The sequence below is a fragment of the Lepidochelys olivacea genome (genome assembly GCF_965140295.1).
Source record: "Lepidochelys olivacea isolate rLepOli2 genome assembly, chromosome: 1".
Taxonomy (NCBI): Eukaryota; Metazoa; Chordata; order Testudines; family Cheloniidae; genus Lepidochelys; species Lepidochelys olivacea.
In genome coordinates this window covers 297999679-298023399 of record NC_140411.1, presented here as the reverse complement: position 1 = coordinate 298023399, position 23721 = coordinate 297999679, and the positions used below count along the sequence as shown (strand labels likewise).

The following is a 23721-nucleotide window of genomic DNA, read 5'->3' as shown; positions in this document are numbered from 1 at the left end:
AAACTGATTTGATTAAATGGAATTCTCGATCTAAAAATCGTGTTAAAAGCCCCAAACACTGCCAATAAAAATAATAATCCTGAATCAGATCTTGTACACATATATTTCAAATTACTTTGGGCCTTTGTCGGAAAAACAGTACAACACCCAGCAAAGTGGAAAATTTACATATTATTCAAGTTGGGCTCAATTTTATCAGCTCACATACTAGAATTCTTGCATCTTGTAAGGACAAGTCTTGGAGTCTTAACTTGGGCCAAAATCCTTTAGAATTAGTGGGAGAGATTGGGCCCAAAGTGAGGTCTCTAGTGTAAAGTGTTACAGAACAACTAAGTAAACATAGCCCAACATATGAACTTAAAGCTTCTTCCATTTTAGTAGAGTCTACCTGTTTGAGAAAGAGGCCCTGCATGTAAAATGAGGAATACACCTGAAATGGGCAATATCTGTAAAAACCGGAGAAATGTTTTCAGTCCCTCATATGTATGTTATGGTATCCTTTGTCATAATTCTCATCTCCATGCATGCTCACTAACATTTAAAGAAGTATTCACAGTCTAACAAATTTACCCGCATGCATATTTATAGTTGCTTAGTTGGAACCATAAAAGACAGATTAAAACACTGATTAAAAAATTGGTCATTACAGAGACTGAGTTCTGCTTACTGGCTAGCCAGTGTGCCTAGAACAGGGGTGGCCAACCTGAGCCTGAGAAGGAGCCAGAATTTTCCAGTGTACATTGCCAAAGAGCCACAGTAATACATCAGCAGCCCCGCATCAGCTTCCTCCCAGCCACCAGCAGCCCCTCCAAACAGTGCCTCCCGCTCCCTCCCCGCACCTCCTGATCAGCTGTTTTGTGGCATGCAGGAGGCTCTGCGGGGGAGGAGCAAGGCCATGCCAGGCTCAGGGGAGGGAAGGGGTGGAGTGGGGGCCAGGCCTGTGGCAAAGCCAGGGGTTGAGCAGTGAGCACCCCCTGGCACATTGGAAAGTTGGTGCCTGTAGCTCCAGCCCTGGAGTCGGTGCCTATCCAAGGAGCCGCATATTAACTTCTGAAGAGCCGCATGTGGCTCCGGAGCCACAGGTTGGCTACTCCGGCCTAGAGCTTTACGCTTATTTTAGCTCCTTTCTAAATGGGGTGGAGAGAGAGTCAATGCTGAGTATTTTAGTTAGAAACTATCAAAAACACAAGATAGGGTGCAAGCAGTTTGGACCAGCTATCTCCTATTTAAAACAGGAGGCACCATCATACCACGCAAAATCACTTCTTCAGGCAAGCAAACGTTGAGGTTTTTAATGGCTCCTGCTCTACAATATGGAGACCTGAAATTCACAGTTGTTTAGAATTAAAATGATACATTCGAGTCTGAACATTGGAATGAATGCCAAATAAAATTGAATCAAGTCAAACCTTATTTTAGGAATTGTATCTTTCTATGGTCCAGTGATGACAGTTGCACCTTCAAAGCAGACAAATGTGTGTTCAGGCACGCCAATTAGAGACCAGTCCCATGGTTACTATTTCAGACAAAACTTCCATTGAAGTCAAGGCTTTCCAGTAGCAAGACCAATTGTCTGCAAACATCTGACTTTTTTTTGTTAAGTATCTTGTATTTATATAGCTCAGAAGTAGTTAGTGGCCCACTCAGGCTTCCCTGCTGCTTCCGATGGTGCTGATGGCATGTGGAGTGTCTGGAGTTGGTCCCTGCTGCTGGGAAGAGAAGGGGAAGCGGGGAATACAGTGGGGGAAGTGTAAGGGGCGGGGCAGGACAGCTGATTTGCAGACCCTTTGTGTCAGCATCACTGGCCCAAAGGGGCCCGAGGGCAATGGCAAAGCAGAGCCTGAGTGTTTCAATAAATATTGCACCATCTACTTGTAATCCATGGTAACAGATGATGAACCCATGGCTCTTTTTGTAAACACACTGACATTGTGTTAACTTAAATTCCCACTGTAGCTTCACCTGACTATACCTTTCTTCTTCATGTGGTTTCCTAAGGTGCTGTGTAGTACTGTTGTGCCCTATTACATTCTGCTGTGTTCTGCTCCAGAGATGGCTGCATTCTAGTGTTAAGTAGAGTGAATTCCTGTATGTGTCCCTTGCAGGAGGGTTGAGAGGTTTAACCAGTGTTCCACTGCCTAGGTGCTTGGATACCACAGTTGATGGGGGTGGTATAATGACCTACCTAGAACAGAATTTCACCTTGCGGAGTCATTTAGACCTATGCAAGCAAAAAATCAGATTTGCCATTTGTAAAATGCTTGAAATCCTCAGATGAAAATTAGTACTTGTGGCACCTTAGAGACTAACAAATTTATTGGACCATAAGCTTTCGTGAGCTACAGCTCACTTCATCTGATGCATTCGAATGAAGTGAGCTGTAGCTCACGAAAGCTTATGCTCAAATAAATTTGTTAGTCTCTAAGGTGCCACAAGTACTCCTTTTCTTTTTGAGAATACAGACTAACACGGCTGCTACTCTGAAACCTGTCAGATGAAAATTGTAGAAGTGCAATGCAATGTCATTTTGCTATTTTAATGGCTCATTGTCAAATGCCTGAAAGCAGATTTAAAAGAAAAAAAGCTGACAACTTTATTTACATCCATCAGACAAACTTATTTGAAAACCAAATAAGGTCACTGAAGTGCATAAACTGAACAAAATCCAGGAAATACCTAGCTTACCCCTCACCTGACTACTGCAACCTACAACCACAATTTCACCTTTCCCATTATTCCACCCCCAGGTATCACTCGCAATACACATACCTTCTGCCTTCACTTCCATACACGTACAACCTTGAATTCCAGTCAAACAGAGTGATCAGAAATGTATGTCTTCTAAAGGTTCAGATTAAGAGTTGAACTGATTTGTATTGAAGCACATAGCTAGTTTGTGAGGCACAGATTTTTAGTTGATTATTTTGATTTATAAAAATATTGACAAAAATCTCTAACAAAGGTTATGAAGACAAACAATAAAGCTAACTGCTAACACCAATCTTTTTTACGTCCCTCCCCCATTCCCAACAAAAATAAATCTCCAATAAAAGGTTCCCACAAGCATCCTTACGCTCTCACAAGCCTCAACACCCACTAACTCCTTCCCTCCCCAGCAGACTTAGAAAATAGATATGCTTTGCCATGGGCTTAAAAGACAAGAAGTGTTTCAGAGCAAAGTGGCTGTTAGTTGAAAAGCTGCAGGCGTCTCCACTGAGGGCTTCCTCTCTTTTGAAGTGAGTGGGATTCAGGTAGGGCGCTTCTACTGATCACAGCTACAATGGTATAGCATGATCTCTCAAATCGGCAGCCATTTTAAAGCTTTGTAGGTTGCAGCTCACTTGGTAACCAAGTGCATATCCTTGTTGGGAACACTGGGGCATGGCCACTAGGTAACTCGAGGGGATGGAAGACCACGAGTGTCGATGAAGCCCCCTCGCACTAGGCCCCTGTGTCCTTGGCGCCCCCCCCCCCTGCCTGGAGGCACTCGCAGCAGCTCTGCGTGCTAGGCCCAAGTGTCCTTGGCCCCCCCGCCTGGAGGCACACAGAGCAGTTATGCTGAGAATCTGCAACAGTATGTTGCAGAGTCAGACTGCCTGAAACTAAGCAAGGCCAAACGGGAGATATGGAAGAACAATGCTGAATAAAGCAGCTTTATGTATAGTTTAACAAATGATACAGAGAATCAGGGAACTAGCTGGGAACTGGATTGGCTGGCTATATGGATACTTGAAGCAGCTTGCTATTGGATAAGTATGCTGGGAAAAAGGGTGTATAAAAGCCTGTGTAACTTCCTGCTTTGTTGTACAGGATTTGAGATTCAAATCTCCCTGTACCTTTTTGAAGCTTCAAATAAACTTTTCTGCTTCTCCACCCCGTTGTGATTATTGGGTGCAGCACACCGGGTAACGAACCAACTCAAGCTGTTGTTCAGCCTCTCGGCACTGGGTGCCGGCAACATCCTGGAGCACTGATTTAATGTGCTTTTAATATAAATAAAAACACATTTTTATTTATATTACAAGAAAGAGAAAATTAACCCTATAAAGCCAGGGGAAAGTCATACACACTTAATAGAGAATAAAAGTGACAAATCTTGGCACAATCGTCTTAGACAGAAAAAGCAGAATGCAGAGAAACATCTCCCGACAATCACACCAGCAACAACAGTTCATTTTAATTTACTTGAGGCACTAAGATCAAAGCCTGAAATTTGGGACAATCCGCTTGGTTATTTGACAAGAAATTCTAGCTGCCTGTGGACAAGTGATCAGAAAAAACACTTTCCCAGCCTGCTGCCTCACACATCTCTTCAAGTCAGTGTGGTTGCATAGAAGTGAGAAGAGAATATGGGTCATGATTTGCAATGTTGACACTCTTGACTGTGTAACTTATTGAACTTTTTTGAGGAACAGAAAGCAATTTTGACACTAGTAAATATTAATGTTCCTCGGTGTTTGAGATAGAATGTTAAGGACCATTTGTGAATTCTGAAATAAGTTCTTTGTATATTAGATTTAATTATATATAATTTTTTAAAATAGGCCACATTTTGGGACTAAAGTACCTGAATATGTGTCTTTAACTTACCAAACTATTTGAGTATTCTTAACTATGCATCTTTACTTAAAGTCTATTTCATCTGTCAGGCTCCAGTCTAGGAAAACATCCCTATTCAGGAATAGCACTTAAACACATGCTTCAATTTGTGTATTCTGTTCTGTGCTCATTAGGTTCTTACACTAATCTCAAAGAAGTCTCAAGTACAGAATCTTAGATAATATTAAATGCATGCTTCTCCCATGGATTTAGCCACTTAAATATGGATTAATATAGACACATATATTGTAACTTATTACAATAGTAAAATATGCAGGATCAAATTCTGGAGCAGCTTTGACTTACGCCAGCTGAGGAGGATCTCATCTGCCCTGCACAACTCATGGTGTGGAACTGAACTTGCAGAGTTCTTGATTCTCCCTTACCAGAGATGAACGGCAGTTATTGAACCTCATAAAGTGAGGGACTTTCATACCAGGCAGGAGGTCATTCTGTACTTCAGCACTTGGATTTTCATGTGCCTCTACACACATTGTAGCTTCCCTGCTCACTGTACACAGGAGAGAGAGATTGTGTTTGTGTGAACTCTTGGGGAGAGTTTGCATCCCTCAGCCCCAAACACTGCAGCAGGTCCAAAGCAGGCTTGGGGCTGAAAAGAGGAAGAAAAAGGAATGAGAAGATAAGGTTTTAAGAAGGGATGATAGGGTAGGAAAAGCTCCAGTCCAGAGAATATGAGAGTGGAGACAAGGAAAATGGCAGTCAGAATACAAAAAACCCGAACTGCATTGGAGCTATAGCAAGGAGCCCTATAAGAAGAAAGAGAGGGGCCATCTCCACAGGGTCATAGAGAGAGTGACAGCGCAAATGCCCTCAACGGGACAAAAGCAAAATAAAGAGCCTGGAGAAGTACAAGGATAATGGAGCCAACAGCTCCTCTGATTCTCCACCCTGCTACTCCACCCATGCTTTAATTTTGTCGTTGAATCACCCTGGCTAAAATGGCTATACCATGATGAACAATTTTCAGGTGGAATCAGGACTTGTAAAGAGTGAGGAATACCAATTTCCCCATATTCATCATGGGCGGGTGGGGGGGGAGGGAGGGAAGGAAGATGATATTCTGCAAATATCAGGCCTCACCGAAAATCAATAGAATTAGTATGAAAAAGTAAAGAAAATGCTTATTTATTTCACTAAGAAGCCTGAGCTGTTCCACATTAACAAAAAATAAATGGTAGATGCAAGGAAAAAGGAAGAACACGGGGAGATGCTTGCATAGCATGTGGGAACTACGGAGAGTAAAAGTAACAGTTGGGGGTGTGGAGGTTATGGCAAAATCTTTGACCTACACAAATAGTTTTCATGAAGACTTTGTGAGAGAAGAATTTAACAGAGGAAAACCCGAAAGAAAGGAAAGAGGAGATCACAGCAGGGAAGGCTACAGAGCTCTCAAACTCATTGCAGCTGTGCTGAGAATGGTGGGAAAATATCCCAGAAAGAGAGAATTTCTACAGCAGACCTGGCAACAGAGCTTCATGGCACTAATATGAGAGTGAAAAAGAGCCAGAGAAAGAGAAGTGTCTGACAGACGTGATTATAGAGTTGCAGATGTTGGAGTGTGATACTGATCAGAATGAAGTTCTGACTCCTCTGCTGCCACATCCTTCCCCTGAGGAGCAGTTCAGTGATGATTGTAATCATAAACCTGTGCTGGGTTTATCAGCAAATTTAACAGATAAGCCCACAAATGTAGAGATTGATGCCACAGAAACTAGATCAAGCCTGGAGCTTATTGCAGATGAAAACAAGTTAGTTCACTGACTGGATTCAAATTAGGCTCCACACAAAATATTGGTGCTACTATGACTTGAAAGATGCCTAATTTGCCTGAGAACTTAGACTGGTGCAGAAGGCAGGCAAGATGAACTCCTATTCCACAGACAGAGGGATGACCTCATTCATGGATATAGTGAGAGCTATACAGATGTAGACTTGCAGGTGACAAACCTTATGAAGTAGAAGAGGATTCTCCATTTGATCAAGAAGACTGTGAACCAGACACTATGGGGAACCCAGAGCTAGCAAATGTAAAAAGCAACTCAAAGAAATACAAACATAATAACGCCAAAGAGCAGGAAAAGGGCAGTACAGAGACAAAGAGAGTACTGAGACGGTCAAGGGGCAGGAGAAAAAGGGAAAGCCAAAAGTCCAAGATAAAAAAAAAAAGCTGGTGAAATAAAACTTAGTAGCAACAAAACTTCAATATTTATCACAAAGCGAAAGGATTAGTAGAGGTGAGGCCAGGACAAAAAGTTTTGGCTCAAGAGCTTTAAGAAGATTTTAATGTAAATCGTTTTAAATGATTTGGGTTTTATTTTGAATTCTTTATATTAAGTAAAAACAGCTTTAAAACTATACAGAAAAGGAAATGTGGAGCTGGGTTAAACTTGTAGAGTTCTTGGTCCTCCAGTAAAGACCAGCATGTGGTGTAGGGGGAACTTAATAAAGGGAGATCATGCTCTAGCCCTCTCCTAAAGCAATAGGGGGCAGATCCTCAACTGGTAGAAATTGCCATCGCTCCACTGACTTCAGTGTACTTACATCAGCTAAGGATCTGTCACTGGCATCTGGTGTCTAACTGCTCACACCACACATGGTACTGCAGTGGAGTTCCTAATACTGAACATTTGCAAATTTAGTGTTTATGCCTATGGTTTAACAAAGTCTGTGATCAGTGTGGTTATTAGATATAAATTATACATCATGTTACATAAAGACATAAGGCTTATATTAAGTTGGGAGAACAGAATTAGTTGTCTTCCAATAGAGGAGCATCTTCTAGTGGGACTCGCTGAAAATTACAGTTAGTTAAATTATGAATTTCTGGTCTTTAAAATAGCTAAGTTGAAGTGTAGCACTTAAATATGATGGAGAAAAATTAGAATAGTAGTGATTTCATTTCCTCTCAATGTTTGTGTTGGTAAATGGATAATTCCCTAAAATCATAGGGGGGAGAAAAACAGAGCCTGACTAGTGGAGAGAATGTAAATCAATCATATTTGCATTCAGTGTTGTAGCTATGAGAGATAAGGTCACTGGGTGAGGTAATATCTTTTACTTTACCAACTTTTGTTGGTGAAAGAAATACAGACCTGAGGAGGAGTTTGAAAGCTTGCCTCTCTTACTAACTGAAGTTGGTCCAATAAAGTATATTACCTCACCCATCTTGTCTGTTGATCACATTTGCCTGTTTTGCAGCAATTTATTTCTGAAGACCTCTTAAAATTAAAAACAAACAAACTGACACACTTCTTAGCTTTTGATAAGGAAACATTCAGTGGTTCTCTGCCAAAAAAAAAAAAAAGAAAAATCCTAGATGCAGCTGGACAGATGGAGGTGAGAAGAGTCAGTAGGTTTCTAGTGTGTTGCATGAATTACCTTTCCAGGGAAAAGAACAAGTACTTAATGGCACCTTAGAGACTAACACATTTATTTGAGCATAAGCTTTTGTGGGCTAAAGCCCATTTCATCGGATTCATGTAGTGGAAAATACAGTAGGAAGATATATGTATGTACAGAGAACATGAGGGCAACCCCCATTTTTTCATGTTCTGTGTGTGTGTATATATCACACACACACACACACACACACACACACACAATATGAAAAAATGGGGGTTGCCCTCATGTTCTCTGTACATACATATATCTTCCTACTGTATTTTCCACTACATGAATCCGATGAAATGGGCTTTAGCCCACAAAAGCTTATGCTCAGATAAATGTGTTAGTCTCTAAGGTGCCATAAGTACTCCTCGTTCTTTCTGCTGATACAAACTAACACGGCTACCACTCTGAAACCTTTCCAGGGAAGATACTAATGAATTGCAAACATGCTAAAATAACCTGTTTTTAGTGCAGGAAATGGAGGCTGCCATTCTAGTGTGTCTCTACAAGGTAACTTCTATTTTCACATCAGTTTAAAAAAGTACCAGTGTCCAATATGTGACAGTTGGATTCAGAGCAGCTGCAGCATTCCTTCCGAAAGGGGTGAAAAGTTCCCAGCTACCCGGCTGGCTGCCAGTGAGCTGGGCAAGTTAGCTGCCTGGCTACCAGGCTCTCTGGGCTTCCCAACTCCCTGAATGACATACATAGAAGATGAGCCACCTCCACAGCTTGCTGGGTGGGGAGCCTTGGAGTTGGCCAGCTCAGTAGGTCATGGAGAGAGGAGACTGGGAGCCTTTGAAACAAAGTAACCCACTGAATGGGCTGCTGTGGATCCTGGGAAGCATATTTTATTTTGGAAACGCCACCAAAACTTTCCTGCTATGGGAACATTTTGGTGATTCCAAACCAAAATAATGTGGAATTTCAGTTCCACAAAACATTTTGAGATTTTTGGCTTTGTCCTGATTTGGTATGAAAAAGTATTCCACACAGTTGAAATTTTTCATGGGGGGTAAATTCTATTTCTCAGCCAGCTCTAATTTTGTTTTTTGGATGGAGTGCTTATCCATCATCATTCTTTGTAAGGCATAGAATCAAATGTGTGCTAAAACAATGTCTTCTGCTTATTTTACTGAATATTGTTAAATGCTGCAAAAATAATCCTATGCTACGAACACATCACTAAATTATGTCTACCTTTAATACAAAGTAAAATTTAAGGGGAATGTATTCATTACCTTATCCCCGAGATTTGGGTACATTTTTGAATACATATTTGTACATTTTCATCTGTGTTTTCCACAGTTGTGCATGCAAAATAGGGCTCTCCAGATGCAAATAGATATTTAGGCATTCATGTACCCATTTTGCATATACAAATATTTTATATGCTCACACAGCTTCACAAAAGTAGGCACAAGAAACCACGCAAAACGTGGGTCTTGCTCTATGAAAATCTTACCCAAAACTGAATTTGTTTGTCATTTCTCTCCTTCTTCTAAAAGGAGCCCAGTATTTCCTTGTCAAAACCTTGATTAATCTCCTATTTTCCTTGTGTTAGACTGTTGAGGGCCAGATTTTCAGCTGGTGTGTATCATCTTAACTCCATTGGGGACCTGGCCCCACATCTTGCAGTTCTCTGGTTATGGTGAGTTGTGGTTTCAAAAACTTCCTGTAGAGCCTATAAAATTGTTTATTTGGTCTAGTGTGTCAGTGTTAACACAAATTGCTCCCTCTCCCAGGGTTGAATTCCCTTCTAGCCTACTTTGCAGATAAATTAACTTTCTGAATATAGTAATTTTCTTGAGCTGGTTTATTTTATAGGCAACATACTGCAAAATAAACCTGCTTAGAAATTCATTTGCTTACAGAGGCCTTTAAATAAAAAGGTTTTGATTACTTCTTAAAGGAATTTGTACTCTCCATTTGTACATACAAAATACATCTTCTTTGACAGCATTCTGAAGGTTGACAACCTCAGTGAAGATGCATGTGTAAATAAGATGCAGGGGCTATCTAGTATGATTGATTAATGTCCCTGAAGCCTCCTTTTCTGAGAGGGGTTATGTACTTTAATGGGAACTACTTGCATGAGTTTTTGAGAGTCACTTGGAGACCTGGGCTCCTATGTATTTGTTCAGTATAAATATGAACTTTCTCGAAAAACATTATTCTACAGGGCCATTTTTGCAGAGAGCCAAAAAAGACTTAACTGTAGTTCCTCTTTCTACTTCTGTGAACATTAATTCTTTTAACAGGGTGGCTTGCCCCTCTAAGGGTTAAAGGCCTGGAGCCAACCAACCCTAATTACTAAGGGCTTGTCTACACTTAAAACGCGACAGTGGTACAGTTGTGTCATTGTAGCACTTCAGTGAAGACACTGCCTATGCCGACTGGGGGGATTCACCTCCCTGAGAGTAAAGAAGTCTTCTGTTGACCTATCACTGTCTGGGGGTTAGGTCGGTATACCTACCTCTCTCAGGGGTATGGATGCTGACATAAATTCCTATGTAGACCAGGAATAAGTAGGCACACCTGAGCAAGGATCAGCTCATTCTCCTATAAAACACAGGAGGAAGCTACAGAGATTATTTCCCAGTTTCACTGAGGTCTTTGGTTTGTGACTGAGGGGTCTGGGCATGAGCAGTCAGTCTCCACAGTCACATAGTTGAAGGCATTGGTGAACTGGGAAATAAAGCAATTCTCCCACTCTTCTCGGCAACCTTCTGTTGCTCTTTATAGGGGAGTCCACTGATTCCTTTGCAGGTGTCCCTACTAAATAACTCGGCTTGGCTGGCCCCTGGCCTAGAGCCCTTAAAGGGGCAAGCCACCCTGTTACAATCCTTACATATAAAAGTTCAGAACTATGCATTTTTTGCTAAGGAAACTTTTAAAAAAATCTTTAAGGGGCTTCAGTTCAAGTCTGGCATATACCCAAAACCAGGGGAAGCCCATACAAAACCAGGGGAAGCCCATTCCACTGTTTTCTGGCGTGGAATCAAACACATTTATTGAAATAGCTGATATTTTTGCTGCATGCAGTACCTCCCGGCCTCTGAATAAGAATGGCATGGTGTCTGTAAGGTAATAAACGACCTGAGACAAACTTAGCACAACTCCTAGTTAAGGGTCCTTTGTTAGAAATGTTGCTGATACCCACAAAGTCCTGGTTTGAGGCTTAGCTGTAGTATATTCAGGTTGCACACAGTAAGTCCAGCCACTGGGTGGAGGACTTGGTTAACTAGTTGCATCCACTTTAGTGCCTGCCACCAACAAGCAGACATGACTATGCCCATTTATAAGGTGTTATGCTAGTTTCATTAGGACATGGGTGTGGGAAAAACTGGTTTAAATGATCAGCCTGGAACATATTGAAAGTGCCATTCTGTTGCTGCATGAAGTCCCTCCTATCAGATAGTATTAACCTTGGTACAGCAGGGTTCTCTGAGTATAATCACTTTTTTCTTGAAAGATGCATCAGGGATGGTACTGTATTTGGGGCTGCTCAGATGTTATTGCTGTGGGGTACTTGGGAAATCAGTTAAGAACTTTCAAAATATCACGACAACCCAAAGGCACTAAGTGAATATATGACCAACTAAAACAAAGGAATTCATAAATTCATAGATTCCAAGGGCAGAAGAGTCCATTGTGATCATCTAGTCCAGGGGTCGGCAACCTTTCAGAAGTGGTATGCCGAGTCTTCATTTATTCACTCTAATTTAAGGTTTAGCATGCCAGTAATGCATTTTAACATTTTTAGAAGGGCTCTTTCTACAAGTCTATAATATAGAACTAAACTATTGTTGTATGTAAAGTAAAGATTTTTAAAATGTTTAAGAAACTTAATTTAAAATTAAATTTAAAATGCAGAGCCCCCCGGACCAGTGGCAAGGACCCGGGCAGCGTGAGTGCCACTGAAAATCAGTTTGTGTGCCGCCTTCGGCCCCTATGGCATAGGTTGCCTACCCCGATCTAGTCTGACTTCCTGTATAACACAGGCTACAGAACTTCCCCAAAAAAGAACATAATAAATTCGTTAGTCTCCAAAAAGGAACATAATCTTGTAGTGTTCAGACACAGCATGTTTCCTTTTGGATGGCAAAGCACAAAAGACTTTTTGTGTGTGTTTATTATGGATGATAAAAGCCCATGACTATGTGAGATGTAGGGGAAAGTTAGACAAAAGACAAGGGATCATTTGGCTCCTAACTATGACAAAATGTAGATGGAACTCATCAGATTGGACCTCAATGATCTGGAACCTGTAAATGACAGAGCAGAGGAAGGTAGAAATAAAAACATGCATCTTTCTTTTTAAAGCATAATCTTTGACTGGGTCATTATCAGTCTGGCTATATGCTCAATTCATTCACTACTAATCCATCACTATCAATAAACTCATATAAATGGACCAAATTTTCAACTACAGGAGCATATGTTGCAATCACAGAACCTCACAAATACAAATGTGAGTCTGATAGATGTGCATGTTAGATAAATTACAAGAGATGAGAGGTTCATATTCTTTCATTAGGATCAATGAACATAGAGTAGAGAACATACCCTAAAGAAGGATTCCTTGGAATCCTGTGTTCCTTAGGACACCATCAGAAAGAAGAGGGTACTGGGGGCAGGAGGGGGGAAAGTAAAGCCGCTATGTTGTAATCTCAGAATAGTGATCTGTAAAACTCCTGGGAATACTGTGTGTGATAACTACAGGAGATAATGAGGACAACGATGCAGCATGTCTTTCCAATTGCTTTTTAAGATTTCCTCACTGTTTACTGTTGGTGCACTACTATTAATCTCTAGAGAGTGAGACTTGAGTGAACTAGGGGCAGGGCTTTCATGATAGCAGGCCCTGGCCTCCAGAATTTTGCTACCTCCAGAAATTAATCTGAAGCAAAGACTAATCATCTACAAAAGCATATAAAAGGCAATTTTTTTTAGTGGATTTGTAAGTTCTGGCTGCATTTTCCCTTCCTTCAAGTTTGCTACCAAGATCTTTCTGATCTTTGTTCTTTTAAACTGTAATGTAAAGGAGGTTAAAGATTTCTCTATTTATGTTGGTCCAGTAAGGTTCCCCAAGGCATTGTATGAAAGCTGAGAACTGACAGAGCACAGCTGCATTGCAGCCTCTTTCTGTCCCTGAAAACCTACCCCCCATCTCTGACATGCCCTTTATTGCAGGTTGAGGGAGGAACATTTGGCATAGGAGCTCGGTACCCTGGCTTTATGCCAGCTGAGAACTCCCCTCTCTGGGATAATTCTGTCCAGATTCCACTTCTCTGCACTGTCCAACCAGTGTAAAGAAGCCAGTTTAGGTGAAGAGAATCTGGCCAAATACATTTCCTGTAAACGTTGTGAACGATTTGGAAAAACCCACAGACTCAAATACATTTGTAAAAACAATTTTGTCAAAGAGTTATAAATAACACATTCATAAATTGTGATCAGTTTGTGAGCAACTATCAATGAGCAGAATGACCCTATTCAATGAATAAATGGTTTGTAACATTTAGTTTGATAACCTCTATTTCATGGTAATGTTAATTTAGTATTGAGACAAAGAAATCACAGCACTGCCCACCATAGGTTAATGTTGGTATTACCTTGGATATGTACTATACTGGAGCTAGAGACACAAGGAAGGTGGATGAGGTAATATTTTTTATTGGGCCAACTTCTGTTGGTGAGAGTGACAAGCTTTTGAGGTTACACAGAGCACTTCTTCAGATATTACCTTACCCACCCACCTTGTCTGTCTAATATCCTGTGACCAACATGGACATCAACACACTGAATACTATACTGGAGCTATTTTTTTCAAGGCAGAAATGTCACCTGTGAAGAATCTGGATTCCAGTTAAACTCTTTTTCTGTGAAGTACTGGAAAAAAACCCTCTAATTACTGCCTTGGATGGAGTTCTGAAACAATTTATGAGAAGTAGAATGAAGAAGAATCTTGCATTAGTTTCGGAGTACAGAAGGCCACAAGAGAATTTTAAATATGTTGTAGTTCGAACGTATGTAGTTTTTGAAACTTTTCAAAAGGGGAAGACAATAAAAGCATATCACCACACATTCCCTAGGTGCCTTCTAACTAAGATAATTTTCTTTATATTGAAGTTATCTAGAGAGAGGAGAAATTTATTCACCAAAGTAACTTTCATTGAACATTTTATAATCTGGAATGTATCACACCTGCTGAGCTCTTGCACTTCAGCAAGAAACACATTTGCTTTTTCAACTGCTAAAGCAGATTTTTCATCTGTTTGTTTACTCACTGAAAATTGTTCTAAAGCATTACAAGAAATCAGTGTAGTCTATTTTCACTGTTTTCTTTTGAATTGATTCAGCACAGTTGTGTCAGCCTGATGTAATACTAACAGCGGTAAATACAAAACTTATATTTAAAAGGACATCACAAGTCTACCTTAAATTGACCAAAGCAAAGAAATTCAGAGTTAAACTTGTCTGCTCACCATAACTCAGGTGGTGCATTAAGGGCTTGTCTAGATGACTAGTTAATACATGGCAATCCATCGTTTGAATCTACAGCGCACTAGCTTGCCAGACTAACTCATTAAGTGGACACTGCTACTATGTACTAGGGGGGTACATCTACACAGTGGATGTGGCTGGCCTGGGTCAGCTGACTTGAGCTTAGGCTGTGGGGATGAAAGATTGCTGGGTAGACATTTAGGCTCGGTCTGGCACCTTGGGCTGGAGTCTGGACCAGAATGTCTATATAGCAATTTTTAGCTCCAGAGCCCGAGCCCCATGAATGGTAGTCAGCTGACCTGGGCCAGCCATGGCTGTGCCACAGGTCTTTTATCCCTGTGTAGATGTATCCTAGAAGTTCAGTAGAGCACTTTGACATGCTCCCAAAGTGTACTATGGAACTTTCAGTGTCCTGTAGCGGGGTCCACCCGGCAGTTGATGCGCTGTTATGGTATCTCTGAGCCTGCCTAATCCTGATTTAACTTTGAGCCCTAGCCTTCTTAAGCCTGATGAGCCATCTTTGATCCAGAGTGTGATGAGTCAGAGGCAATTACCAGCAGGTCTTGTGATAGGCCCTGTGCCGTTCAGCCAGTTCACAGGTGAGGACACATCTGTGTGATGCCAAGGCTGGTATATAGGTTCTTAAGGAAAGCAGTCCCTCCAGTCTGCTTGACACCACTGCCTGTGATCCATCTGGAAGTATTCCCATTGCCAGTAGTTTCAGCAGTCTGCTCTCACTCCAGCTTCTGCTCCAGCCAGCCCTTGCTCCTGCTGCAGTCTGCTGCTGCTCTAGTCTATGCCTGTGTCCATGCTAGCCAGCATCTGATCCTGCCTTAGCCAGCCCACCTGGTGACTGACAGCTGTCGATTCACACCCAGGCTTGCTGTGCAGTAATTTGCTGTATAGACGAGGCCCCTGCCTTTCCACAGTGCCTAGATATTGCAGTTTCAGTAATGGTGAAGGTATAATGTCTAGGTATAATGGCATTTATGTTAGAGCGGGATAAACTGAAAGCAGAGAGTCAGATTTTACACTTATAGCCTTTCATGCTTATTGAGTTCAATCCTAAAATGCTCTCAGCTCACACTTAATACAATGGGGGAAGGGTGTCTAATTTCCCTTATTAGCAGATCATTTTTTAATTGGCCAATCTAAGGTTACTTGCACCTTCCTACTGGCCATGGTCAGGATATACTGGGGTAGAGGAACCATTGGTCTGATCAAGAATGACAATTCCCATGTTCCTTTATGAAGTACTTACCTTTGAAGAAAATAAAACTTCTTGCTCTGACGGTTGCCCTGCAGAGTTGAGGATACATGTTAACATTTTCTATGCTTTCTATTTATTTCTTTTAAAATATAGTAACTGTTTGTTAAAGACTCGAGACTTTGAGATGCCCTCAGCACAGCTGAACATACCACCTATTCCGTGGGTATTTAAAAATGAAAGGGAGTTTACCAGCCCTAAAGCTATGGGATTTTTTCCCCTCCGTATCATACAAATATATTTCTCATGTAAGGATACTCTTTGTCCCCTAATGTAAAGATTTTCATGTCACTTTGGGATATTTTCATTCAAAACTACATTTTATTTTGTTCCCTACTAGAAATATGAATTATGGTTTTATCAGAACGCATTAGAGTTCTATTATTTTATGCACAGTTTAAGAATTTACTATTTTCTTTCACCTCTGCCTTTTACATTCCAGTGGGTGTCTGATATGTCCTAAAAATAGCTCTGCTGAGTAAGTTTCAGCCTTAAGTTAGAGGTGGATTTAGTGATATGTCTGCATGGTTTGTCCCACAGCTTTTTGTTGCTATAGTTTGTATCTTTACTACACAAGTTCTTGAATTTTATTCTTGGATATATAATTGGCTTAAACAGAAAGTTATAGGATGAATTTTCCCCATGGTACAGCGCGTCAGCATTAGGCCTTCCACGCCACTAAAACCCTACTTGTAGGCTGCACAGGACACCCGCTGGTGGAGCAGCCACAGAGGAATGTCTGTTCACCCCTACCAGTTACAGAAAGTATCTCTGTGCCTGCCTTGCATAGGCTGGGCTGGTGCATGGCCACAGATCCACATTTATGAGGATCTAGTGGCCCCCAAAACAGTGTGGAACTGGTGTGGTTGGGCTGTAACTGTTATCCCTGTTGATAGGAGAAGGGACTCATGGTGATGCCACACCCTCGCCCTGGGCTGGGGATAGATATTTCCTCTCCATTAGAGCACTTGCTGTCAAGGTTTCTTCCCCACTCTGAACTCTAGGGTACAGATGTGGGGACCTGCATGAAAGACCCCCTAAGCTTATTCTTACTAGCTTAGATTAAAAGCTGCCACCACCAAAGGGTTACACAAAGAACAGGGAAAGAGTCCACTTGGAAACATCTTTCCCCCCAAAATTCCCCCAAGCCCTACACCCCCTTTAATGAGAACCTTTGTTTCTCCCCCCTCCAGCTTCGAAAGTATCTTGTCTCCTCATTGGTCATTTTGGTCAGGTGCCAGTGAGGTTATCTTAGCTTCTTAACCCTTTATAGGTGAAAGGGTTTTTCCTCTGGCCAGGAGGGATTTAAAGGTGTTTACCCTTCCCTTTATATTTATGACACTTGCACAGAGTCTGAATACTCACACTTTATTGCAATGGAATGGATTTCACCTGTAGATTGTAAAGACTGAGGGCTAGATCTCCAGCTGGTGTAGATCAGCATTGCTATATGACTTCAATGAAGCTATGCCAATTTACAGCTGAGGATCTGGCTGAAATTTTTGTTATCTGGGGGTTTTGAAAAGGAAAGACAATTTTTTCTGATGGTATTTATGTAAATCAAAATGAAAACCACAATTTCTAGGAAAACTTGGTTATTGCGATTAAAGAAGTGTAACTTTTACCTTATTTCTTAAAGTTTCAGTTCAAGGCAGCTCATCAGTGAGATCATAGCACTGGAAAGCAAAATTAATGTTCATGCAGGTGTAAAGATACCTTTTCATACAGCAGTTTAAAGACACACGGCATGATTTACCCCTTCAGCTGATAGATTTCTACAGTAGCACTTTAATTCTTGCTTCTCTGATGAAACATGCCCCAACTCAACTGTAATAACTGATGAAGCTGGTCCTCTATTTCTGAACACAGTCCATCACATCCAGAAATGTTCAAATCTTTAAGGAGTCTGCAAAATTTGGATCTCCTCTATCTGTATCTATCCAGGTTTCTAGAACAGTGCATATCTGAGAGTCTGGATGTGCTGCACAGCATGTTGTGACCCATACCATGCAGGTTGTTTTGTGGGCTAATGAATTACAGTGTTTAACTAACTTATTAAGACCATCTGGGCATTTTATTAGGCACCATATCCTCAGAATTAATGCAAACAGTGACCTAGGAGAACACAGTATTGCAACATACATTGTAATCCGTGAAAATGTTGACTTTGTCTCTTAATTATTCAGTTTATTGTTCTCTTATTGCAGCAAAATGGAATAGTTTTATTTTACTGTATTTGCATGTGTCAAACTGAAATGGGGAATATTATAGTAAACCATTTTAGGACCATGTGTTTCCAAATGAAAATATGACTAGGTAAATATAAGCAGATGTCTCAGTACCTTTTAACTTTTGTTTTGCAGGGAAACATTAATTTTAATCAGGACAACATTAGCATCAGCTCTGCATGGTCGAGTAAATACATTTTTAAAAAAGTGCTATCAACTGATTATAACCTCATTTATCAAGAGGAGAGAGAACTTCTAGAAATGTTGTCAGCCATAGAGGACTATACACTGTTGAATGATACAGAGATGGAGCATGGCTAGGTGGTGATAGTAGAAGAGGGAAGGAAATTTCATAGTAATTATCAAAAACAACGCGGAGTCCTTGTGGCACCTTAGAGACAGACTGATCAAGTAGGCCGGGGTGCATTCGTTACCCTATGGGAGGGTGGCAAGCCTGGGGTCTGCCGTGTTTGGGCATTGAGGGCTTACATGGCAATATGGTGGAAGGGAGAAGGCCCCCTTTTTGTACATGGAGACAGGATTCCCCTCATGGCATATCAACTGATTACCATATTGAGACGGGGGATAACAAGGTTGGGGGTGCCAGCACATGAATTTGGTCCCCACTCGTTCAGAATGGGGGCGGCTATGGCAGCAGTGCAGATAGGTATGGAAACAGAGGCTATTCTGGTAATCGGGCACTGGCAGTCAACTGCATACTGAATATATGTAAGACTACAGGTGGGAAATCAACATTAATTGGTTGTGTTCTCATTTCAGATACAGGACAGCCGGTTATACATGCGAGGGTGTGGATCTGTGGGCACAATATTGTGTTTTGGGTGCATAGGCATGCATCCAGGTTGCCCGAGGACTCCCAGCTGGGATTTGGTGGCGAACCATTACTCAGTTGGCATGCATGGAGGGGTATGTTATGGGATCAACTGATACCGCTCTTGTATGCTGTGCAGGCGTGTCAGTGGCCACCAGATATTTTGGTGATATCCCTGGGAGAAATTGATCTGGGAACACTTAAAGGGGTGGAGTTAATGCTTCAAAGTAGGAGGAACCTGAAGCAGATCCTGGCAATTTTTCCAGGCATTAACATTGTCTGGTTGGATATGCTTCAGCGCAGTGTCAGGTGGGGAGCCATGAACCCCGCCGGGGTGGACAAAACCAGGAAGTATGTGAACAGGGAAGTGGCCAAATTCTTGTTGCCCTTGTGGGGGACAGTAATTTCACATCCTGGCATATTCTATGGGGCACTGGAGTTATTTTGGGAGAATGGGGTGCACCTGTTAAACTCAGGTGCTGCCATATTTTTGGCTGATATGAAAAAAAGCCTTGGAAGATGTCTGGGAACCTGGTGGGGTGTGGGGAGGATGTAGCCAAGCTAATGGCTGGTGCCTCTTTGTGGTGGATGTTCAGCACAGGTACTCCATAAATGAAAGCACAAAAGAATGGATAAATGGCTTGAAAAAGGAATTAAGGAGAGGTACTTGGTAATTGAGCAAGCTGGTGGCAGTTGAGGACTCCTATGATTGGTACAGCAGGGAGCCTACCCTGCATCATTATAGTCCACTGTAACCCCTCCTACGAGCGGGGGTGGTCGGTAAGGTCCCAGCAAGGGAATTGCTGGAGGGACCTGGATGAAAAAGTGGTGGAGGCTCCCCCTTTGCTCCCCCCCTGGAATGGCTGGAATTGGAGGTTCCCGGCAGTGGATCTGCTGGAGGGACATGAACGGAAAGGGGTGGGGGAGGGGGAGCCGTAAAAAGCACTCCTCCCCTCCTCCCCAGTGAATTGTGGGGGTTTTCACTTGCACTGCACATTTTATCTGCCGGATTAGTCCCAAACATCTAATAATAAAGTTGAGGCCTGATTAAACCCATATCTAATGTCTCCTGTCATTCTTTCGGCATAGCTAGACAGTCACCGCCCTGCACTTTAAGTGGGTGAGGGGTGGGGCAGGAGGGTTTGTCTGGCTGTCTGGGAGAAGAGGGCAATGCTTTCTGGCTTGGAGGAAGAGGGGAGACCTAAACCTGCTGGAAAAGCAGCCAGGTGGTGGATGACTCACCACCTAGGAATGGGGGGTTCTAAAAGGTCAGCCTGGGCCTGTTAATCTCTAAGGTGCCACAAGGACTCCTCCTTGTTTTTGCTGATACAGACTAACAGGGCTTCCACTCTGAATCATAGTAATTATGTAACCTAAAATTAACCTCTAAGGGTACATATACACAGCAGCTGGGATGTGTGATTCCCAGCTCCGTACACACACGAGCTGTGCTCCAGCTAGTGCCTCAAACTAGCAGTGTGGCTGTGGTGGCATGGGTGGCGGCCCAGGCTTGCCACCAGAGTACGTACCCAGGGGGTCAGGTAGGATTGTACTCAGGGGGCTAGCCTCAGCCTCTGCCCCTGCCATTGCGGCTACACTGTTATTTTTAGGTGCTAGCTCGAGCAGAGCTATCTATGTACACCTACTTGAGCTGGGAATCACACCTCCCAGTGAATGTGTAGACCTACTCTAAGGACTAGATGTTTGCCTTTGGGCTCAGCCCTTAGCAAGGTGTGGAGCCTAAGATGTACCACCCCAGGAGCAGCTGCGGGGAGGCATTGTGCCTTGGACACGCTCCTGAGTCACAGTCTCTTTCCTGCTTGCTTGGAGGTTGAGGGCAGTCATTTGCTCCTGGCCTATACCAGCAACAAACTACAACAGCTCCCATGCTTCCTCAGCTGTATTGGCCAGTGAGTAGGGGGGATTAAGCCCGCTCCTGGTCCTTCTTGGGAGGGAGTAAATGGGTGAGCAATACCTGCTAACTTCTGTGTACAAGTTCTGGGTAGCCCTACAACAGTGTGTAAGGGGGTGGTTCTTACTCCTTCTTACTCTTACCCTTTCTCTCCTCTGTGGGCTTGTAGTCCAAGTCACAATCCAGCCCTGTAGTCTTTAGACTTATATTATCGTTGCTTTTGCTGATATGAAGAGCCTCTGTGTGTTTTTTTTTCAAGCAACCTCATTTGGCCAAACCCAACCTCATTTTGGCCAAGCTAAGATGGAAACAGACATGTAGACCAGGTCATACTTTCTCACACTTTTCATACAGCAGTCCACGTGTTCCTTCCTTTGAACAAGTGTATGGAGGGGAACAAATTAATACAGAAACTGTGTGGCTTCACTAAAGCTACAGAGGCCAGATAGAGGGTGTGCAGGACCACTGCAAACGTAGAATAGATGGAGAGCTGGATCTGAATAGGTAGCAGTGAACTGAGGATCTGGACCACCAACCCTGTGGGTCCTGCCTAACTAAACCAAGGGGAAAGGAGTACTTGTGGCACCTTAGAGACTAACCAAGGGGATCATCCTTTGTGCATCTCACCAATCTGTTCTCCCTGACCTCCCAGCGAGGAGTGTGCAGCAGGACTTGGAGCCTTGCTGCTTGGGCTGCTGGCATTGGTCTGCATTCTGACTCTCTGGAGGAGTTACTGAGGGAGCAGTGGGAATTGCTACTGTCTTATTTTTATCGGATTAATTGGTTGCACTATGAGCTCTCTGCAGAGCAGGGCTATTCACTCTCTCCTTGCTTCATCCCCATTGGCCATGCAGCTGTTTATGGAGGGAGGGGAAGGCCATCCTATTTTGCCACCTTCACTCTTTGCATGGCCTCACTGCACAGGGGCCTGCCCTATATAATGTAGCACACAAACAGCATTGTGATCAATTACATGTATGCACCTTCTGATCACTGGATACCACTGTGGTAGTGGCAATCATTGCTCTTCGCTAGCTGATATAAAGAGTTTGTAAAGTCATACTGGGTGCTGACTAAACCATTTCTTCACTGTTGTCCTTGAAAAATTGTTATTCCTTTTTTTTTACTGTGGAACCCAAGCATCCAAAGCATGGATTGTGCTAAAGAATCTCTGAAATCCACTTTAGCAATGCTTAGAAAAAGCATTGCATACCAGTTGCTGTAGGGCTATCTACAAAACTGTCTAAAGCTTGCTAAGCATATTCAATCCAACCTCACTTGGAACTTCTAATAATACAATTTTTCAACTACTGGTTCCCTTGTGACCAGAGATTGAATTCTCAGGTCTTGTAAAGATTGGGATTTTACGAGGAAACCATTTTAATCTTGTTTCTAAATCCAAAAAGTGCCTTCAAGTGCAGTTCACATGATTCCTTCTTTGAAGGGGGTGCTTCTTTCATAACAAAAAAAAGAGCCTTCTACTTAATGTGCAATACTACTATTAACACCCCAAGCATCTAATTCAGGAGTGGCCAACCTGTGGCCACATGCCCTGCAGGGTCAGAAGATATTGGACTTTACATGTGTGACATTATGCCTAGGAAAGCTGTTGCTGGTCCCATACTGAATCTTGCCCATCCAGTGTTCACTGAGGTTAACTTTATTGAGTGCAGTATTACATTGGGGAGTGGAAATGTGCCTGTGGCAGGTCAATTTAAAGAAAAAAAAATGGCAGCTGTTTGAAGCTGTTCAGTGGGGTGATGCTGGGGGAGATGGCCAGTTTGCCAAGGGCAGGGAAAGCAATCAAAGGTACACATATTCATTCACCCCCTGGCTGTGTAGTTCTTCACATGGGATCAGATTCTTGTCCATTCTCTTGATGAGATGCACCTTACTCCGTAAATGGTGTCGGAATCTGGCCCATGAATATTACTTCCACACGTTCGGGATGTATGTGTCTATATTTAGTATTCTCAGTATTTGTCCAGTGATGCATTTGTGAGGGCTTATATTATGGAACACAGTGCATTGTTAACAAACTTGTCCAGTTTGTACTGGACAATCAATGGATAAAACAAACTCCACAATATAGTTTTATTTTTTTCCTTAAAACAAAAGCACATTTAGGATTAAGAAGCATCTGGAGGAAAAGGAGGGCTCGTCTCCCCAGTTGGGTATAAAACTCCTTAGGAAAGAATAGATCCAAAGATGTACCATTTTCATGTGAAATCTGATATTTCAGTTTGAATCAGCTTAACAAGTACTTTAGATGCTTAAGTCATAGTCCTTTATTTCGCTGTCTAAAATAGCTAGTGACAACATAAAAAATCCATTGGACTAGACAAAGACAGGTATTGTTTTTGCTTGACAGAGTTGAAACATGTATGGTAAAGTGAATTTGGTCCTGATAGAACACGGAATTAATTTTATATCAAGTCATTTTCAAACTATGGAAACGAAACAATGACTGAACTGTACAAATACAAGAATAGATTATCCAAGGCTCTTGGAAAATAATTTAATATTCTTACTGACACAGCTGCTTTAATAATTAACAAATTGTGTAAGTGCTGTCAAAACACCATCTCACTAGGTAGATGAATCAAAAACATGAATGGATTTTGCTAGTGTAAGGTGTTCAGAAAATATGTTGGAGAACATTTGAAGTTAGTTGCTCAGTGATTGATTACATGTTTCCCTGTTATAACTGTGGTGGTTCATGTGTATTCTTAGTTTGGAGATTGAGTTTTGTCTGAACTTTCTTTTTTGAGCCTTTGTTGCATTAGATCTGGGATTTTCAAAGAGCCACTAGGCTTCTTTGAAAATCTAATTCTAAAGCCCTAGTTTAGCAACAATTTATACTCCAAAGCTTTGCTATATAGGGATGGACTTAAGCACACGTACTTAAGTACCTTGCTCACTTGGGGCCCAGCAGCACGCGCTCTCTTTGCAGGTAGATTTACTTTCC

General features: G+C 42.1%; 1 protein-coding gene across 3 annotated transcripts in view; it reads left to right on the top strand.

Annotated features, from left to right (window-relative positions):
• The window catches only part of TMEM117 (transmembrane protein 117), a 320747-nt gene that overhangs the window by 11428 nt on the left and 285598 nt on the right, over nucleotides 1–23721 (top strand). The window lies entirely within an intron of this gene.